Consider the following 22,709-nt stretch of genomic DNA (forward strand, 5'->3'; position numbering starts at 1 on the left):
ACACCGCCTAACCTCCTTTAGGCATTAAAGAATTCTAAGAGAATTAGAATTTAGAGAGAAAAAATTTCCGCTTCACCCAGCCGGGAATCGAATCGATCAGGCACTTCTGGGAGTTGGGAAGCATGTCGATGCTGTACCTGGACACTCTGGATAGGCCAGGATACGGAAACATTGGAAATGTGGTAATTCCGTTAGTATGTTTTGTTCTTTTATTTTATTTTTGTTAATAGAGGTCATTGTCGTGTGTATTTAGTCATTTTCTGGGAATGTGTTGTCGATAGAGCGATTATAGCATGTGTCAAAGATTTCTATTTCATTCTTTATTTCTCTTTTTCAGGTAAATTCCTGTTTCTGGAGTTTATGGGCTCTGATATGAGTAAATAAATATCATGCGTCATGGAGCTGGTGTTCAGCAAGTATCAGGATAGGAGTTGTTCAACTCTGAAGGATCAAGGATGCATGCTGGAATTTAAAGGCAACAGTTTGAGAGTGGTGAAATGTTTTTATAAAAATTATCTATGTTATTTACTTTTATGAAGTTTCTCATCATCAATTATATTTTTATCGAGAAAATGTAATGAGGCTGAGCTTCATACCATAGATTAATAAAATGTTATTTAACTTTACATTTCTGATTAATTTGGGGGAGACCACGTAGGAATACGTGACATGGGTCGCCCTTGGCTTGACCATTGGTACTTGGCCAATGTAGATTTATTTCACACCAATTTGAAGATCTCAATGACATCTTCAAAATTACGTACGATTTTTCTTCATTCCGTCCACTTGATCCATTGTTGTAGGTAATTATGTTTCAAATTTGGCATGTCACAAATTGAAAATTTCACATTTTCTCATCGTTTTGTCCTATTATCTTCTGACTTGATTATTGTAGAAATCGCATATCAGTTATGAAGCTCATTTTTCGCAGACTCAAGAGATTTTTTGGCAAACATTCATTCCTTATTTATTCGAAAATTCAAATTGCGATGGATTTTTTTTGCGCTTTGAGTCGAATCAGTGGAGAAATAGGTCATCCTTAGAGGGCATTTGTTACGATGCGTGTTGTATGCTACATGGTGTATGTGTCGGATTTTGTAAGTCACAAATTGGAAAGTTGTTATTTCAGTGTTTTGTCCCGAGCTGCTGTCTTTCTCGTAGAAAAACTCGTAGAAATTCTATGTCCGACATGAAGCTCATTGAATAAACTCCAAATTGAGAGATTAACCACTTTATTTCAGCCATTTTTCGCAGACTTATAAAAGTTTTAGGCGAAAATTGCTACTTCTATTAGAAAAAAAATCACTATGACTTGTTTGGATATACTCAATCCAAATTAATGAAATCTGCTTGGTATGATGCTTGATTTAATTAAATCTTAATCGGTTCGATTAAGGGCTTAATTCGATTTGAATCAAGAATGTTTTTCTGTGTATAGACATTAACGTTGTTTCCATTCGCTGGGAACATTGAAATTTTGATGTAGTTTGTTATTGGTGCAGTTGTCAAGTGACTTCGATCAGTCGATGCAATCAAGAATTTGACTCAAGAATTCGAGATTGAAGAACAGATACAAATATTTGCATCAGTTCTTTAGTGTCGAATTCAGTATCAGAACCATGCAGCCTAACTAGCGCGCGTCTTCCCTAGTTTTCCAAAAAATTGTCCCTTCAATTGTTATTAACAATTTTTAGTGTTTCNTTGGGAAGCATGTCGATGCTGTACCTGGACACTCTGGATAGGCCAGGATACGGAAACATTGGAAATGTGGTAATTCCGTTAGTATGTTTTGTTCTTTTATTTTATTTTTGTTAATAGAGGTCATTGTCGTGTGTATTTAGTCATTTTCTGGGAATGTGTTGTCGATAGAGCGATTATAGCATGTGTCAAAGATTTCTATTTCATTCTTTATTTCTCTTTTTCAGGTAAATTCCTGTTTCTGGAGTTTATGGGCTCTGATATGAGTAAATAAATATCATGCGTCATGGAGCTGGTGTTCAGCAAGTATCAGGATAGGAGTTGTTCAACTCTGAAGGATCAAGGATGCATGCTGGAATTTAAAGGCAACAGTTTGAGAGTGGTGAAATGTTTTTATAAAAATTATCTATGTTATTTACTTTTATGAAGTTTCTCATCATCAATTATATTTTTATCGAGAAAATGTAATGAGGCTGAGCTTCATACCATAGATTAATAAAATGTTATTTAACTTTACATTTCTGATTAATTTGGGGGAGACCACGTAGGAATACGTGACATGGGTCGCCCTTGGCTTGACCATTGGTACTTGGCCAATGTAGATTTATTTCACACCAATTTGAAGATCTCAATGACATCTTCAAAATTACGTACGATTTTTCTTCATTCCGTCCACTTGATCCATTGTTGTAGGTAATTATGTTTCAAATTTGGCATGTCACAAATTGAAAATTTCACATTTTCTCATCGTTTTGTCCTATTATCTTCTGACTTGATTATTGTAGAAATCGCATATCAGTTATGAAGCTCATTTTTCGCAGACTCAAGAGATTTTTTGGCAAACATTCATTCCTTATTTATTCGAAAATTCAAATTGCGATGGATTTTTTTTGCGCTTTGAGTCGAATCAGTGGAGAAATAGGTCATCCTTAGAGGGCATTTGTTACGATGCGTGTTGTATGCTACATGGTGTATGTGTCGGATTTTGTAAGTCACAAATTGGAAAGTTGTTATTTCAGTGTTTTGTCCCGAGCTGCTGTCTTTCTCGTAGAAAAACTCGTAGAAATTCTATGTCCGACATGAAGCTCATTGAATAAACTCCAAATTGAGAGATTAACCACTTTATTTCAGCCATTTTTCGCAGACTTATAAAAGTTTTAGGCGAAAATTGCTACTTCTATTAGAAAAAAAATCACTATGACTTGTTTGGATATACTCAATCCAAATTAATGAAATCTGCTTGGTATGATGCTTGATTTAATTAAATCTTAATCGGTTCGATTAAGGGCTTAATTCGATTTGAATCAAGAATGTTTTTCTGTGTATAGACATTAACGTTGTTTCCATTCGCTGGGAACATTGAAATTTTGATGTAGTTTGTTATTGGTGCAGTTGTCAAGTGACTTCGATCAGTCGATGCAATCAAGAATTTGACTCAAGAATTCGAGATTGAAGAACAGATACAAATATTTGCATCAGTTCTTTAGTGTCGAATTCAGTATCAGAACCATGCAGCCTAACTAGCGCGCGTCTTCCCTAGTTTTCCAAAAAATTGTCCCTTCAATTGTTATTAACAATTTTTAGTGTTTCAATGGCCTTATCTGGAAAACTATGACAGACATTGGGAAAATGTTCAGACAAAAAATGTTACCACGATTATGTAGAATAACTTTTGTCTTATATGGAATTCGCGTAGGTCGATAAGTTAAAAAAAAAGATATAAACAATTCAATAGTTTGCGCGCAGAGAGCGCGCGGCCCGGCCGCTAGTGACACCGGACTGTCGTGGGGGGTAACGACTATCAGTATTACAACGGGCTCTATCTCTGTAAATAATGGAGATTAGGCGAGAGATTAGGCGAGAGATTAGGCCAAAGACCAAAAGATCAAAAGTGTATATTTTATATGGGGGATCAACTATTATACAACATTTTTTCCTGTATCTCCAATTGTTTACTCGTAAAACAACAGTAAACAAAAGCGTTCTAGGTAATTTGCCCGATCACGCAGCATGATGGCGTCAATATCTCATTAGTTGAACTGCTGGTTGTAGGAAAAAATGCCAAAAAATCATGTTTGAAACCCAACTAAATTTCCAGAACATTCTGGTCGACCATCGGCCTACTTCGAAAATCTCCGGGACCCTTCGGGTCATCAGTCATAAGTCACCGAAACACGCGCGAATCAGTTTAGGCTTAGCCTCTCACCGTACAAGTCTATCTCGGGCAAATCACCTGTACAAGTTTTATATCGCACCTCACCGAGTACAGTAGCTCTTTGAACCTCACCTAGCTCACTAGTAATCAAGTACATCCCCGGTCTTTGTAAGATCACCGTTTTGTTCAGTACATCACCTCTGTTGATTAAATTCAGTCTAAATTCAGTGACTCAACGAATTAACAGTGAAAGACAATTATCAGTATAGACATTCAACTATTGAAAACCAAAGAGTGTAAATTAATTGACAAGTGGTTCGATCCCACAGAAATATAGTGTGATTATTTTGATCCGGCTACAGTAATTTTCCTNACAGACATTGGGAAAATGTTCAGACAAAAAATGTTACCACGATTATGTAGAATAACTTTTGTCTTATATGGAATTCGCGTAGGTCGATAAGTTAAAANTAAAGAGATCGGTTTGCATAAAATATATTTTTGGCCTCGTCACTCCGACTTTCAACTGACTCTCAATTTTCTCTCAAACACAGGAAATTATGAAAATCAATTATTGAAAATGTTTTGAGTGTTCATTTTAGGTCTNTTTTTAGTGTTTCAATGGCCTTATCTGGAAAACTATGACAGACATTGGGAAAATGTTCAGACAAAAAATGTTACCACGATTATGTAGAATAACTTTTGTCTTATATGGAATTCGCGTAGGTCGATAAGTTAAAAAAAAAGATATAAACAATTCAATAGTTTGCGCGCAGAGAGCGCGCGGCCCGGCCGCTAGTGACACCGGACTGTCGTGGGGGGTAACGACTATCAGTATTACAACGGGCTCTATCTCTGTAAATAATGGAGATTAGGCGAGAGATTAGGCGAGAGATTAGGCCAAAGACCAAAAGATCAAAAGTGTATATTTTATATGGGGGATCAACTATTATACAACATTTTTTCCTGTATCTCCAATTGTTTACTCGTAAAACAACAGTAAACAAAAGCGTTCTAGGTAATTTGCCCGATCACGCAGCATGATGGCGTCAATATCTCATTAGTTGAACTGCTGGTTGTAGGAAAAAATGCCAAAAAATCATGTTTGAAACCCAACTAAATTTCCAGAACATTCTGGTCGACCATCGGCCTACTTCGAAAATCTCCGGGACCCTTCGGGTCATCAGTCATAAGTCACCGAAACACGCGCGAATCAGTTTAGGCTTAGCCTCTCACCGTACAAGTCTATCTCGGGCAAATCACCTGTACAAGTTTTATATCGCACCTCACCGAGTACAGTAGCTCTTTGAACCTCACCTAGCTCACTAGTAATCAAGTACATCCCCGGTCTTTGTAAGATCACCGTTTTGTTCAGTACATCACCTCTGTTGATTAAATTCAGTCTAAATTCAGTGACTCAACGAATTAACAGTGAAAGACAATTATCAGTATAGACATTCAACTATTGAAAACCAAAGAGTGTAAATTAATTGACAAGTGGTTCGATCCCACAGAAATATAGTGTGATTATTTTGATCCGGCTACAGTAATTTTCCTAACAACTCCCTCCACATTTTTATCCCACATCCACCCTAAATCTAGTCATTCACCAAACAAATCAATTATATGGGAAATTTGATTGCAAATATTTTTCATTTCAACAATTTTTCTCGATCTGCACCGAGTGTCCCGATAAAAACGCATCGGAGCGCGCCAACACCCTGCGCGAGTACTCACGTGGCGCCGTCTCCGCTGCCACCCCCCGATAACTCCGTATCTTTCATAGCTAGGGGGAAAAAGTATGGAACAAAAAATGAGTATTTTTACATATCAAACATCTTTTGTTGGACCATTTTTCCGATATCTGTCATAGTTTGCCAGATAAAGCCTTTTAAACAATTGAAATTGTTAATAACAATTGACGGGACAATTTTTCCGAAAAGTAATCGACAGATTCGTAATCAGCGACCCGAAAAACATAAAACCATAAAACATAAGACTGACATTCAAAAAACATAAAACCATAAAACATAAAACTGACATTCAAAAAACATAAAACCATAAAAACATAAAACTGCCATTCTCGACGCGACCTAATAATCTTACAAGGACGGTCGTGGGCGTAAGGACTAGATGAGCGATTCCCTTATCGCGCGTCTCAAGAACGGTGGTGGAACCGCGCGCCTACTGACAGGTTAAAAAAAGTCGATAGTAAAGAGATCGGTTTGCATAAAATATATTTTTGGCCTCGTCACTCCGACTTTCAACTGACTCTCAATTTTCTCTCAAACACAGGAAATTATGAAAATCAATTATTGAAAATGTTTTGAGTGTTCATTTTAGGTCTCGTCCATACAGATTTATCAGGTGTCCATAATGCCCAATGAATCAATTTTTAAAATTTTGAATTTTGAAAAAAAAATTTTTTTCGCCACTTTTTCAGTGTCCATTTTATTTCAGTTGTCCATATCACCCCTCTCTCCTATAAAACTGAAGAATTTCTTCGAACGTGCTCGGACACCCTAGAATTTCCTCGAATTTTGTTTGAAAACTCTAAATATCCTTGTAATTTTTTCGAAAACTGGAGAATTTTTAGGAATTTTCTCAGAAACCCGAGAATTCTCTCGAAAATCGGAAATATTTCTCGAAAAAGCAAATAATTGTAAATTAGAATGAGACCTAAATGAGAATGAGGAGCAATTAATTCCTTTCAACGAATATATAGCGAACATTCCTAGACAACATTGAACTCTCCGAGGTTTTATCGGGTGGGTGTCCTGATGATCTACAGCTCAACCAACGAAAGTACAACTGGCACAATAACAATCTTCGCTTCTTCCTATATGTTTTCTCTTCAACAAGCAATCGCACTTGGCTTCCTTCTTAAATTGGGGAATTTTCCAAAAAAGAGTATTTGCCATCATGTGTGTTTTGATTCCTACATAAAAATATGCAAATCCGAACATCTGAAAATCCTCATTAGATCAACAACAAAGCAGATCACCCAGCTAACATGGAGTCAAGGAACTGTAATAATACAGTTCCTACTATAAAGTTCTTACTATAAAGTAAGAAGCACAAGGAATTTCACCGCAGACGTGATGAGCCACAAACTTCTCATGTTAAGGAAGACGTGCTGTATCCTAAATCGAGCTCAAAGGCTACCCATATGTCACTGGAACCTCCAGGAGCTGGAGGTTCTCAAACACTCCCGGGCTTCTCCGTTTTTTAACAACTGCTTCGGATCCGGCAATTATTGAATATATATGTTTCGAATATATATGTTTCATATGTATATATATATACATATGAAATACAGGCTATACGCAAATATGACAATTACGGAGTGATGGCATACGTTCCAGTCATCCCAATAAAATAAGAAATAATAATAACGATCAATAATTATAATAAACAAAATGAAGTCAAACAAAACCAAAGGTTGAAGAAAAATATCTATCTATATAGGAAATTCAAGGTGAGTCATCAATAGAAATAATGTCGAATTAATGAACTAATGTAATTAATAACTGTAGCGAGTATTTGCAGCTTGAGAAACATTGTAACAACTATTAACATTTACTGACTTCTGCATCATTGCAACTACTGAAGATAACAATCTATGAACACTCACACCAGCTTTTAGTTCGCCACGCTTTCAACCGTTCATTTCGAGCTTTCGCTGACAGGAATGGCTTTTATTTTGATGACCTTTTGATGGCCACTTAATCCTTATGAGTTAACATTTAAGGGAAGGTGACAAAGAAGACCTCTGACGCTGTAGGAGATAAACAAATGGAGCCGAAATTCGGATACGCAGCGCTACAAACATGAATGAAGGAGGAACATTCGGCAGTTCCGAGACAACAGATACATTATAAACTTACAATATTCGCAAATTGGCTATCCGCTTACAGGACCATGGAAAGAAAATTACAAGTGCTGACCACATGACATTTAACCTTTGAAAATTTCGACACCGTTGAATATTATTAAAGTGAGTCAAGGGGTGATGTTCGCTAACATCGGATTGAACACCAAACCTCAAGTCAACAAACTCTACATTGAAAATGAACCAGACTGGCGAAAAGATATCGATACCTGTCTGCAGGTGACCAACGTTTTGATATCCGTTTTACAATAAAAATTCAGTCAAAAATCTCCAGCGATGGATCCAGAAGTTCGATACGCAAGTTTGCGAATGTAACTCAGAAATAATCACTCCGACAGCGTGAGGCGACATTGTCACGAACTCACCACGTATGCAACTACTTTTCAGCCTGGCGAAAAGCGGAAGAAAGACCAGAAAAAGTAAATCGCATGACATCAGACCTTGAAAACATCCTCAAGCCTTTGAACATTAAAGTAAAACAAGGGACGAACCAGATTGGCGACGAGAGGTTAAAATCTGTCTACAATTAATTAAACGTTTGAGGAACCTTCTCTAATAATTTTTGTTGCCGCGAAAGGCGGAGAAATGGCTGACACGTTCCCAGAAGAATCCACACAGAAGCCAACTGCGAGCAGTGTTATGTATTGACATACGTTACTCTATTATTCGATGTTATCTTGAAGTAAATTGAAAATGATGAAAGGATATGGAAATCTTCAGAGTACAAAAATTCTCAAACTAATATTTTGTAAAAATTCACCTACTAATCGAAAGATTGACTAAAAACAAACATAAAAACTATCCACTTAATTTTTTGTTAAAATCGATATTTTACGAGTTATGAGTATTTGAAGCGAAAAAGTTTGAAAGTTTGCGGTCATTTTCCTAAATTTGAATTTAGGAAAATGACCGCAAAAACATGAAAATAACTTGAAATATTGAATATTTGGAGAAAAAAACAATATATATATTACAAACAATAAATCAAAGAAGAAACCAAGCTAAAAACTCTGTATTCAAGTTGGAAAAGAGAAATAAAAGAAAAACACATATAACAAAAAAGAAGAAGAAAACAAAACTGTTAACGGAAGACGGAACAGTGTTTGTCACCTTGGCATTGCCGATTAAGCAATCTGTATAATTAATAATTAATTTACTAATAAAAACAGGACGGGACCAAAAAGGAGCCCACAAATACTAATTATAATTATAGATGAACTAACCTGCGATGCTAAGGCAGCAACCACGACAACGAGTGACGTTTTCTTAAATGAAGTCTTCTTAAATATTTAAGGAAAATTAACTGAAGAAACAAGAATACATGAGTTTTGAAACGATGTAATTCCTTTAAAAACGAACAAAAAAAATAATATAAAATTATTCTTAAAAACCATTATAATGTAAATACAACAAACTGTCTCCAGACAGAAAACAAATCTACTCAACAGTTATCAAATTATATTTCGATTGCACATGATGATGTTATAGAGTAAAAAAATAATAAACACACGAAAAATCAAGAAATAATTCAACCTAAAATCTCCACAGATCATTTGACTGGAAAAATCATAAAGATGTAAAATTGTTTCTAAACAATTGGGATAATGTTCATAAAAAAACTTGAAAACAGGCTAACAACAAAGGGTCTATGTCGGTGAAGATACCCACCGAAAATCGTTTCTTCATCTCTGCAAACAGCGGAGATATGAAATTTCAAATTTACCACACTCACACACTCAAGCATGTGTATCCGTGTATCTATCAGAACTTTGGAAATTAATAGCGCCCTCTGTGTAAGAGATGGAGAGAAGTTTGTCGAACAAAAAGTATTCTATAAATTGTGAATTATTATATCCCTCGATCAAATATTGAAAAACCCATCAACAAATGTAATTGTTATAAACAAAACACAGTAACTTTTATCGGAAAAATCTGGAAGAGGACTGAAATCGAAGATCTCGAAGCCCCGAATGAGACAAAATTTGAATCATTCCTTAACCTTCATATGCAACGGAGATATGGTTTTTTTTTGAAAGTTGCACGCACGCATGCACTCGCAGATGCGTATTCATGTGCTCTAACGAAACTTTGGAAATTTCTAGACCTTTTTCTATGAGGAATATAGGAAAAAGTTAGGTATGAAAAATGATGAATAAATTGGTTTCTCTAAGAATGCATTATCAAAAAAGTCAAAAAGTCAATAGACAGATCTGACTGTCTATTGACATGTCATTCAAAATCTACCACAAAAATTCAAAAATCAATGCAATCAATTGAAGTTTAAGTGAGGAACATGAAAATAATGAAAAATCACGGTAAAAGTCAAATATTAGAAAGTGTCAATTTCCAGGTCATTGGCTACCCTTAACTTGGAACCTTAATAACTTTGGAACCGATTAACATTTCGGAAAGTAAAAATATTCTAAAAATACTCCATTAGATTCCCCACAGAATAGAACATTGACCAGATTTTTAAATTCAAAAACCACCCTTTGGGAAGCTAATAGACAGTTTCTCAAGGTCAAACTTTTGACTGTGAATATCTCCGAAGATTATAAAGATTAAATAATGAAATTTTGGGAAAAAATACTATAAATAACGGTCTTTCAGATAAACTAAAAAACCTTTCCGATATATTGTTAAATAACAATGTTATTAACAATCGAATGTTTTAAAAAAATGAAAAAAATGTTTTTTCATCGGAATTATGTTTCGGGCTGAAAAATAGACTCAAAAACGAATTTTGTAAAATTTGTCAATATACAATATCAATAGACAAAAATTGACATTTGCAGTACANGACTGTGAATATCTCCGAAGATTATAAAGATTAAATAATGAAATTTTGGGAAAAAATACTATAAATAACGGTCTTTCAGATAAACTAAAAAACCTTTCCGATATATTGTTAAATAACAATGTTATTAACAATCGAATGTTTTAAAAAAATGAAAAAAATGTTTTTTCATCGGAATTATGTTTCGGGCTGAAAAATAGACTCAAAAACGAATTTTGTAAAATTTGTCAATATACAATATCAATAGACAAAAATTGACATTTGCAGTACAATAAGGGTACCTTAAGGAACCGTTTAAGCCATAGTGAAAATCAACTTCAAAATTCAGCCAAAAATGAATTATTCACAAGTAAAAATATCAGAAATAATTCAAATGAATAAAAATGTCAAGTATTCAATGTATAAAGGCCTAGTAGGGTGCCACAGTGTTGGGAGTACTCTACACACATTACATAGGGGTACGCTTGACGCTCGACCCCCACCTTCAGGTAGCAAGTCTCACCGCTTCACGCGGCATCCCCACTACTCCCACCACTGTGCCACTTCGGCGGCTCGACGCAACGTCGACGCGCCGTAGAGAGCGAGTCGAGGTACCTCGAGACGCGGCAGCCTACAGTCAGTTCAGTTCCAGCGCTCGAAGTAGCCGGTCATAGCTCAAAAGGAGCTCCGCGAAGTGAAATAAATTCGGTAAAGTGTTTTTCGGACTTAGAAAATTCGCGAGTTTGTGGACTTAGTTCTCAACACGTCCTCTTGGGACTTAGAGAATTTTTGTAATATCCCTTCTGGATTTATTCTTGATTTGTCCCCTCTGCACTTAGAATTATTTCTCGATCCAAACTTAGAATCTTTTTTTTGCCACTTCAACATTTAATTTCGAACGTCTCATGCACCAAATAATTATTAAAATTTATTCAAGAGTTTCATGAAGTCCACTACACTTTAATAAACAAATCTAACCGATAATCCGTTGAATACACGGCGGTGCCTGAACTGACTAGGAAACTCGGCTTAAAAATCAAATAAAAATTTGAAATAAAAAAAAAATCAATACCCTAATAAATAAATTCTGAGAATTTCGTCGAGACGATCTGAGTGCTTTGAAAATTTTGTTCGGTGTTGGGCGATTCTCATGTGAACTCTCAAAATTTGCTGACTTTTTATGAAGTTATTCCGAGGGTTTTGCCGAGACGATCTGAAAATGCTTTGAACATTGGTTCGGTGTTTTCAGTGGCCCCACGAGAATTCTCGCAATACAATTCATATTTTATTTTCCGCAAAACTTAAGTTTAAAATTCAAATATTCCAGTGATCCTAACCAGTGACGCGCATCCGACGCTCGGGAACTAACCACAAAACCTAAAATTAAGAAAATATTGTTTGATCTTTCTAGTTTTCAAAATATCCAAAGCTATTCCCAGTGGTAACAAAAATAATTACAAACTGAAAAGTGGAAACTTATCTAAATCAACTGAAACCAGCGTTCCAGTGAGCGTTTGTTCGATTGTGGCCTGCTGTTGGAAGCGAGCCGCTGCCGCCCGTCGGACCCCTACCACTCAACGAACGAATCCTGGCACTTTCAAATCACGCAGGCAAAAAAAATTCTAAGAGAATTAGAATTTAGAGAGAAAAAATTTCCCTTCACCCAGCCGAGAATCGATCCCGGGTCTCCCAGATACGCCCCGGGCACTCTTACCGACTAAGCTACCGGGAACCACAGAAGGCCTCCACACAGATCGAGACCCTTTGAAACAACGATCCAGAGTCATTGACGAGCAGAAGTGAGTAAAATGAAGACAACAGTTTATTTCTCTTGTCCCGGAGATCATTTGATACTCCAAAAGTAGAGACAATTTATTCCCGGATCAATAACGAACACGAATGAAGCTTTCCTCTGACAGGCTGGGTAATGCCCTTCTGCTACACACACACACACACTCGTTCAGTTCCTCTCCTTTTTTTTGTTGTTATTGAGGATGGCTTTTCAACCTAGTTACGGCAAGTCAAAGGGTAATCGGCTACCGCTCGACGATTATTTCTTAAAATTTTGGATTCCCAACTTCTCTTGTTTGTTCAAATTTTAATCAATAAAATAAATTTTACTATTTTATTTAATTTGATCTCAAATCAATCGGGAATACGTAACAGCAGTTCCAGTAAACCTGTAGTTGAGGCAGGCCGGGTGAATTCTGTCTTGAGCACACAACCTCTGCCACCGCCGATGATGGAAAGCGAACCGGACAGCTAGGAATTGTATTCCGAATTTACTGGAGCACACAAAAACCTCCGGGTTTCCACACATTTTAAGTTATTTTTGTCATTTTGCAGACAAAAACAACTTCTCCCATTGTCATGTTACGCATTCACATACGTTTCTCCCAAAAAGAAACACTATCTTCAAAACAAAAATAATTTTTCAAATACTAAAATTTCATACAATTTTGCATGAATAATGATCAAAGCAGAAGTTTCTCTGGTCAATATTTCGGAAATCTCACCCACGGGATCAATATAGCAAGTAAATAAAAAAAAAAGCCTCTAGACTTTCCTGTCCTTAACGAAATCAGTAATCTGCTATAAGCCTTAGACAATTCTAACGAACAATCTGCAACAATACATTCAAATAATTTGAAATAACAACGAAATAATAACAACAAAAAAAAGGAGAGGAACTGAACGAGTGTGTGTGTGTGTGTAGCAGAAGGGCATTACCCAGCCTGTCAGAGGAAAGCTGGAGTTTTTCCGACGGCCCAGATCGCCTCCATCATCCGAGAGGTTACAACTGATCAGGTGTACCTTCCTTGTTTTGTTGCCAGACCGGTCAGGAAAATTAAGGGTGAGTCTAGTGATAACAACTATTATTTTCTCTACCCCGGAGGTCGGTTGATACACCAAAAATTAGAGTCTTTTGAAAATAAACACTATACAGTAATACTAGTATAATAATAAACTATACAGTATACGAAGAATTTAGTCGATCTTTCAATTAAGTTCATAAAATTTATAAATTATTCAAATTTTGAAAGATTTATGTTCGAAATCATTTCATATTTCATTATATTTTCGTTTGTTCATGATGGCGTTCATAATTTGAGAAATGTATGTCAATACGTAACAGCAGTTTTTACTGTACTCCTACGCAAAATGAGCTGGGAAAGCGAATGGGGTCGTCTCCAAATTAATATCTCCGCTAGATTTCCCAAACCGGAACCATTCCCAACATTGTGCTGTTTTCGCTGTAAACCTAGGCAAAATGAGCTGGGAAAGCGAATGGAATCATGTCTAAATCCATATCTCTCTTAGATTTGCAAACTGGTTACATTAAAAAATTTGTGCAGTTTTTGTTATTGTACTACCCAAAATGAGCCGGGAAAGCGAATGGAGTCATTTCCGAATTGATAGCTCCGCTAGATTTGCCAAACCGGAACCATTCAGAAAATTGTCCTGTTTTTGGTGCAAACCTACACAAACCGACGCAAACCGGGCTGGGAAAGCGAATCATCTCCAAATGCATATCTCTCTTAGATTTCCCAAACAGGAAGCATTCTGAAAATTGTGCTGTTTTTGGTGTAAACCTACGCAAAATGGGCTGGCAATGCAATGGACTGATCTCCAAATTAATATCTCTCTTAGATTTCCCAAACAGGAAGCATTCTGAAAATTGTGCTGTTTTTGGTGTAAACCTACGCAAAATGGGCTGGCAATGCAAATGGAATGATCTCCAAATTAATATCTCTCTTAGATTTCTGAAAGCGGAACCATTCAGAAAATTGTTCTGTTTTTGGCGTAAAACTACGCAAACCGGGCTGGGAAAGCGAATGGGATGATCTCCAAATTAATATCTCCCCTAGACTTCCCAAAGCAGAACCATTCAGAAAATTGTGCTGGTTTGGGGGAAAACCTACGCAAAATGGGCTGGGAAAGCGAATGGAATCATCTTCAAATCCATATTTGTCTTCCCTGCAATTTCTGTGGTTCCCGCGTAGCTTAGGAGGTAAGAGTGCCCGGCGTGTATCTGGGAGACCCGGGTTCGATTCCCGGCTGGGTGAAGCGGAAATTTTTTCTCTCTAAATTCTCTTCGAATTCGAATTCTCTTAGAATTGGCGTCTTAGATATCCCAAACTGATACATTCAAAAATTTGTGCAGTTTTTGTTATAGTCCTACGCAAAATGAGCTGAGAAAGCGAATGGAAGCGTCTCCAAATTAATATCACCCCCAAAGCGGAAGCATTCAAAAATTCTGCTGTTTTTGATGTAAACCTACGTAAAATGGGCTGGGTAGCGAATGGAATCATCTCCAAATTCATATCTCGCTTGGATTTCCTAAACTGAATTCATTTGGAAATTTGTGCAGTTTTTGGGGTAGACCTACGCAAAATGAGCTGGGTAAGCAAATTGCATCATCTCCAAATCCGTATCTCTTAGATTTCCCAAACTGAATACATTAAAAAATTTGTGCAGTTTTTGTTGTAGATTGACTCTTTAGTCAATCCAAGTAGAGGCTCAGAACTCGGGGTTCAAGTGACCCCAAGCCAAAAATAGTTCGACCCATTAACGGAGGTGATCTTTGTGCTCCTGCGGCCCGCAGGGACCTTTAAGGTCATAAGGGCCATACGGGTCACAAGGTACAACACGGAACAACAGATTACGAGGGTCAAACTCCCTTACTTGATTATTTGATTAAGTCTATTTCATGTTACAAGGAGGAGTTAATTATAGTTAAGAGCGATTTTTATTTAATGTTTGGAATATTATTATTCAAATATAAAAATTTCGAGGGAATTCATCCAATTGTTCATCAGATATCAGCCGTTATTATCAATATATATAATATTGTTGTGCATTGATAGTCGAGAGCTATACTATTTTGTCGATTTTATTGGATCAAATTCAATGATAGTTTTTTTTTTCATTCACTACGACATTTACAGCATTTTCAATTGACGTGTTTCTTCCTTCTTCTTTTTATAATGTTTTGGATTTGCAGCGTTTTGATTTATTTCGGAGGTTGTTCAACCTAAATTTAATATATGTTTTATATGTGTAACAAGTTGATGAGTTGACGAGATATATAGAATAGGAAATTTTATTTATTCATTTGATTTGATTCTGAATACCTTTTTTTTTACTTGAAAGTAATTTTTTTTTTACTTGATTTCCACTTGTGGTTGGCTCAGACTCCAATCGTATTCACAATATATTTCGTTTTTTTCAGGTAAGAAATACCAAATTTCTTGTTCTTGTAAATATTCATCACGAGGGATTCAGTGTACAGGGATTCAGTACAGTGTATTGGTCAATTTTATTCGATCCATATATATTACTCATCTTTAGCCAGGAATAATTTAATTTTCTTTTTAATCTATTGAAAAAGATGATATCGTGAAGTGTGCTTCAAATAGAATGAATCGTTATATAGTATTCAAATGTTATTGCTTGTGTTCATTGGTGTTCTTATTGACATTTAATTAATCTTCCAATATGTCAAAAGGTAATTAATTATTTATTTTAATTATTTCAATTATTTTAATAATTATTTAATAATTATTTTATTGGTCTGAATTTTTTAACGTTTATGAAGAGTCTTTGAAGAGGTCTCATGATGCTTCAGAATTATCCGTTGAATATTCTTCAGTTCGTTTTGGTTATATCCTCTATCCCATTAGAGGCAAGCACCACCCCCCTCCATCCATTGAATCTGGGTCGTCTACACAATCTGGATTGTCTGGATTGCTCTGAGTCGTATACAGAATCTAAATTGCCCATTCCAGTTGAGAGTTCAGGTAAATTTTTCATATTTATTATTTTTTTAATATCTTTTATATATATTCGATTTTAGTCAAACTATTTTTTATCATGGATTATTTATACTTCCAGAAACTCAGTTTACTCTCACTCCTTCTGATGTGCTTCGTCTATATCTCAGTAATCTCACATCTCAGATAATGTAAGTTTTATTTTTATTATTATAATTTTTTTTTTCATATCATTCAATTCAGCCAATTTTTCGTGTTCAATACTTCGTGAATTATCTCCTGAATTACTTTCTCAAAATTACTAGATCTATAAAAAAAACAGGAAACTTTTTTTGTAATGCATGAAATTCCTCAGAAAAAAAGTATTTTCCAATTTCTGTAAATTCCTCCTCTTCAAAGGGGTATTCAAAAAATAGTTGCAAAATTTTGATGTAATTATTGGAGACGATGTTGAAAGTTTTTTGTAAAATTCTTGTAGTTTGTAAAATTTCACTGGAAAAACGATTTTTTGACATCTGTAAAAATTAGCCAAATCCAGTAGTTTTCAAATTGCAACTCAAATAAATTTATTCGAGTAATTACTCGATCTTGTAAATTAATTCACATTGTAGATCTGTAGTGGGAGTTGTGTATCAAGTGATACCGACTATTACCACGACTGGAGCTGTTAGTAAAACTCTCATCAAATGGACCATTAATAATGGTGATGCAGAGCGAATTGAGTGCATCTCATGGAATAATCAAATTCAAAGGATCGAATCGTCTATTATTTCGGGAAATTTAAGTATTTTGTTATATTCAATAGTTGTTGATTTTTATTTATTTTTAAAACATATTGAGTTGTTCATTTTCAATTTTTTCCATAGTAAAATATGATCCATTCATTAATTTATTTTCTTGAAAATTTTTGGATTTTATTCTGGTGTTTATTTATTTTGTTTATTTATTCATAAGTTCTTCATATCAATGGGATATTTATGAAGGCTGGGAAGGTTCCCAATACTACTGTGGAAGTGATGTATCAATTTGGTCCTGATATACACAATTAGAGATTTTGAACAGGAATTTACAGTTAATTGAGATCGAAAATGTGTGCAATCATCGTCATGTATACGTAAGTTTTTCCTTTATGTTTCAGAGGGTTGTTTTTAATCTTTATATCTTTTAATTCCCTTTTTTTTCTGTTACAGGAGTGCAAGGCTTTAATTAAGACTATTTTTGCTTTAATTCAACGAGCAGAGGGTTTCCCATCGATTTGTTTTGGTGTCATAGGAAGTGATGAATTTTGTGTGGAAATTAAAGTAATCCAGTTTGATGATCCTATGACTCATTCTTTCGGGATCGGTCAAAATATTGAGATTAAAGGGTTTATCCGAAAGTAAGGTTCGTGATGGTGAAGTGTTATTAGATTGAATGTATTTGTATTTTGAAGAGAATCTAATTTATTTTCATTTCTGTTATTTGCAGTTGATTTCCCACTTATTGTTCGTACATTATCAGATATTGTTTCAATCGATGGAGTTATCAAAGATTTAACGTACTTAACAAGTGTGTCCAATCTCCTGTTGATACGACGAAGAAAATTCGCCACGAATAAGGCATATCCATTTTTTTTTATACAGGATGTTTCAAAACAAGTTTTAATGCTTCTATGGCCAAATGGATGAGAACGCGAGGAATTCAGGAAAAATATCAAAAAAATTCCCGATTTCCTCAAATTTAAATGAATAAATATTGAAAGTGGCCAATAGCGATGATGGGTTATGGCGCGTGAGCTTGGGTGGGGACCAAACGAGATGTGGCAACAGTGTCGCTGGGCTTGCGTCGGGAAATCAACAGCGTCTGCGGTTACGGCTGTCGAGGTATCGGTGGGTAAAGGAGGGATTCGAATAATCTGCAATCTTCTGGTCTAAAATTTTGAACTAATTGTAATAATGTAATCTGCTGGCTTAAGTCTCGGTGAAGCTGGTGAAGCAAAAGATGTGAAATGTCCTGGTGAAATTGCTATTGAACATCCGGGAAATGATGATTCGAATTATTTCAGGAAAAGTATTGGAGAAATTCCTGTTGGGGACTTGAAAGGACTCGTGATAAATATCCTAAGGGAAATATTCCTCGAGAGGCTTTCCAGGATATTCCTCAGGATATATTGCGATATATTGCGGGCAATATCCTGGAAAGCCTCTCGAGGAAATTCCTGTGAGACATCCTGGAGAATATCCAATAAGTCGAGAATGTCAAATAAGTAGAGAAATGAACTTTAATTTTACGAACATTTTTTTACTCGAAATATTTCCTTTGATCTCCCACCTATTTTCCACTAATTTGGCCTAGGCGCACCTTCATCATACGGGAGTGTCCGCGTGCAACCCTCTTGACTCCCACTCATAGTATTGCCTCAACTGTAGAAGTTAGAAAAAAAATATTTGAGTACCACACATTCTTCGTTGGATATTTTTCATTAAACCGTTCTCGCGATATGTCATCTTAACCAATTAAATCGTTAAACGTATAGATGGTGCGTGTTTTCGCCAAAACAGTTATTAGCCCATACGCCAGGGGACATTTCTGTGTCCATTGTCATGTCCATTAGGTTTTAGTGTTGGAATCCATGTTTTCGATGGTACTGATCACGAATCTGATAACCGTTTTTGCGAAAACAGGTGCCGTCTATTTGTTTATAACAATTTAGTTGTTTAAAACGCGTTTTCGCAAGAACGGTCAGAGATACGAAAAAATATTTCAAATAACAAATATTCCGTATGCCAAAATGAACATTTTATGTCTTATGACTTCATCTCCTAACTATTGTAGTTAAGGAGTCATCGCGGTTAGAAGAGATACGGCGGCGCGTTAGCGGTCACGTACGGCGGGAGCGCGTTCCAGAGAGGATTGTGGGAAATGGGTTGAAGATAGAGAGAAAAGTTTTAGATGAGAAATATCCACCATGATAAAATACTATTGAGTACAATACTATTGAGTTATGTAACTCTTTTCTCTATTTCCAGTAGTTTATGAAATATTGTCGTTTTTGTATGCGACAAAGGGGCAAATTTCACCGACGTCGGTGGCCGAAGCGGCTCGGTGCGAGCCTAGTGTGCGAAAGGTTGTGAGTTCGATTCCCCGTGGAACCGAGTTTTTCAACCGGAGGCTCCGGCGAGCGGGAGGTCGCTAATATAGTGACCGCCTGTACCGGCATGGGTTTTCTGTGGTTTCCCGTGCTACTCCTATGTTCTATAGGAGTGCGAATGCGGTGCAGTGTAGAATCACAGCCGCATGCATAGGGTTGGATACGGCCGATTAGCCAATCAGAGGGCAGAAAGAGCCGGAATATAAGAAAAAAAAAATGGGGCAAATTAGTGTCCCGTTGGTCAATCAACCTTGATTATCTCATTAACTATTGCCAATAGAGCGAAATGTCAAAGAACTTAAAAGATGTACTTTGAGATGACAAACATTTTCTATCTTAAGATTTTGCGAAAGAGAAAGAAATGCGGCACTGTTGCACCGTTGAATTCAATCATAACGTAGCTCCATTCGCTTTCCCAGCTCATTTTGGGTAGTACTACAACAAAAACTGCACAAATTTTTGTAGCTTTACGCCAAAAACAGAACGATAAGAGAGAGATTAAGAGAGATATTAATTTGGAGATGATTCCATTCGCTTTCGTGATGAAAAATGAATTTTTTCACCCGGGCCGAAATGTCCCTTTGGAAAATCTTTGATTTTTTCAGGGGGAATTAGGTCAAAGGGTCACTAGGGTCATCAGGGCCAAAGTGCCTGATCTTGGATTTTGCCAGCGGCAAAGTTGCCAAAATCGAATTTTTTAGCCAAGTGAACGTTGATTCAACTATTTAAACGCGGGCTTTTTTCAGATCTCTTACAAGCATGTGGAAAAAGTGGAAACTGAAAAAGTTTTTTTTCAAATTTTCAAAGGCTCAGGATTTTCCGTTTTTCTAGGGAGAAAGTCGACTTTCGCCCAAACTGAATTTTTTAACCGGGTGAACGTTGGTTCCAAGCTTCTAAGCGACGAGCTATTCAGAGCTCTCAAAAGTATGTGGAAAAAGTGAAAACTGAACTGAGAAAAAATGAAAAGTGAGAACTGACTGAATTGTATTCATACAATTTTTCTTTCACCAGGTGTCAAAGTATCACATCTTGAATTTTTGCAGGGAAAGTTACTCAAATTGTCACTAGGGCCAAAGTGCCGATCTAGGATTTAGGATCTAGGATTTTTCCAGAGGGAAAGCCGCCAAAATCGAATTTTCTTGCCGGGTGAACGTTGTTTCTAACCATTTAAGCGATGGAATATTGAGAACTCTTAAAAGTATGTGAAAAACGGGTAAAACATACTTCTGGGAGTTCTGAATAGGGTTTTCCGTTTTTCCAGGGGTGAAAGTCGTGTTTCACGAAATTCGAATGTTTTAAGCGGGTGAAGGTAGATTCCAAATATTGAAAACTAACTACTTGGTTGTTTCCAACTAGTGATAACTGGAATAAAAATTTTTTACCCGGGCCCAAGTGTCAGATCTTCGATTTTTCCAAGGGGCATTCCGCCAAAATCGAAGTTTTTAGCCCGGTGAACGATTCCAACTATTCCAACTATTTAAGCAACGAGATCGTCGCCTATCTGTTCAGAACTCTCAAAAGTATGTGAAAAAGTGAAAACTGAATAAAAATTTTTTTTCACCGGGGGCCAAAGTGCCAGATCTTGAATTTTTCAGGGGGGAAGTCGGTCAAAGGGTCACTAGGGGTCACTAGAGCCAAAGTGCCGGATCTTGGATTTTTCCAGCGGAAAAGTTACCGAAATCGAATTTTTTAGCCGAGTGAACGTTGATTCAAACGTTGGGCTATTTTTTGAACTCTTTAATTCATGTCTCATGTAGAAAAAGTGTAAACTGAAAAAGTTTTTTTTCAGATTTTCAAATGGTCAGCTTTACCGTTCTTCCAGCGGAAACTGAATTTGTTAACCGGGTGAACGTTGATTCTAACTATTTAAGCGATGGAATATTCAGAACTCTCAGAAGTATGTGGAAAAAGTGAAAACTGAAAAAAAAAATTTTTCACCCGGGCCAAAGCGATCTTTGATTTTTTCAGGGGGAAAGTCGGTCAAACGTTTACCAAGGTCACCAGGGCCAGTTTCAGATAATTGGATTTTTCCATGGGCAAGGTTGCCAAAAGCGAATTTTATTGTCCAGTGAACGTTGATTCTAACTATTGAAGCGCTGGGCTATTTTCAGATCTCTTAAAAGCATGTGGAAAAAATGTAAACTGAGAACGTTTTTCTTCAGACTTTCAAAGGGTTTGATAATTCCAGGGCGAAAGTCGACTTTCGCCAACACTGAATTTTTTTAGCCTGGTGAACGTTGATTCCAAATTTCTAAGCGACGAGCTCAGAACACTCAAAAGTATGTGGAAAAAGTGAAACTGAACAAAATTTTTTTGTCGCCGCGGGCCAAAATGTCAGGTCTTGGATTTTTGATTAGGGAAAGTTACTCAAAGTGTCACAAGGGTCACTAGGCGCAAAGTGTCCGATCTTGGATTTTTCCGGGCGGAAAGTGGCCAAATCGAATAATAAGCCGGGTGAACGTTGATTCTATTTAAGCGATGAAATATTCAGAACTCTTAAAAGTAAGTGGAAAAAGGGTAAACTGAAAAAGGTTTCCTTCTGACTTTCAAAGGGTCAGAATTTACGTTATTTCAGGGGAAAAGTCGACTTTGGTCAAAACTGATTTTTTTAGCCGGTTGAACGTTGATTCTACCTTTCGAAGGGACGCGCTATTCAGGACTCTCAAAAGTATGTGGAAAAAGTGAAAACTGAACAAAATTTTTTTTTCACTGGGGCCCTAACTATCACATCTTGGATTTTTTCACAGGGAAAGTCGGTAGAGATTTTGGCTTTTTCCAGGGTAAAGTCACCAAACGCGAATTTTTTAGCCGGATGAAAGTTGATTCTTACCATATAAGCGATGGAGTATTCAGAACTCTCCAAAATATATGGAAAAAGTGTAAACTGAAAAAGTGTTTTTTTCCAGATTTTCAAAGGTTCAGACTTTTTCGTTTTTCCAGCGGGAAAATCAACTTTCGCCAAAATTGAATTTTTTAGCCAGGTAAACGTTGATTACAACTTTCTAAGCGATGAGCTCCCTAAAATATGTGGAAAAAGTGAAAAATAAAAAAAAAAATTTTCACCGGGGGGCAAAATTTCAGATCTTGGATTTTTTCAGGGGGAAAGTTGCCAAAATCAAATTTTGTCGCTGAGTGAACGTTAATTCAGCTATTTGAGTGATAGGCTATTCAGAACTCTCAAAAGTATGCGGAAAAAGAGAAAAAAAGTGAAAAGACGGAATTTTTTTTGTCAGATTTTCAAAGGGTTTGGGTTTTAAGATCTCTATATGTCTGTATAGTCCATC

At 36.3% G+C, this 22,709-nt stretch overlaps 1 long non-coding RNA gene across 1 annotated transcript in view; it reads left to right on the forward strand.

The window, feature by feature from the left end:
* Nucleotides 1–11,173: 11,173 nt before the first annotated feature.
* Nucleotides 11,174–22,709, forward strand: part of LOC107037470 — a 37,981-nt gene continuing 26,445 nt past the window's right edge. Inside the window, exons 1-3 of the long non-coding RNA XR_001460843.1 lie at nt 11,174–11,229; nt 11,933–12,320; nt 13,356–13,375. This is a non-coding gene — a long non-coding RNA (uncharacterized LOC107037470). The remainder of the gene's footprint in view (nt 11,230–11,932; nt 12,321–13,355; nt 13,376–22,709) is intronic.

Source organism: Diachasma alloeum, unplaced genomic scaffold (genome assembly GCF_001412515.2).
Source record: "Diachasma alloeum isolate Michigan unplaced genomic scaffold, Dall2.0 Dall_scaffold_00243, whole genome shotgun sequence".
NCBI classification, from domain to species: Eukaryota; Metazoa; Arthropoda; class Insecta; order Hymenoptera; family Braconidae; genus Diachasma; species Diachasma alloeum.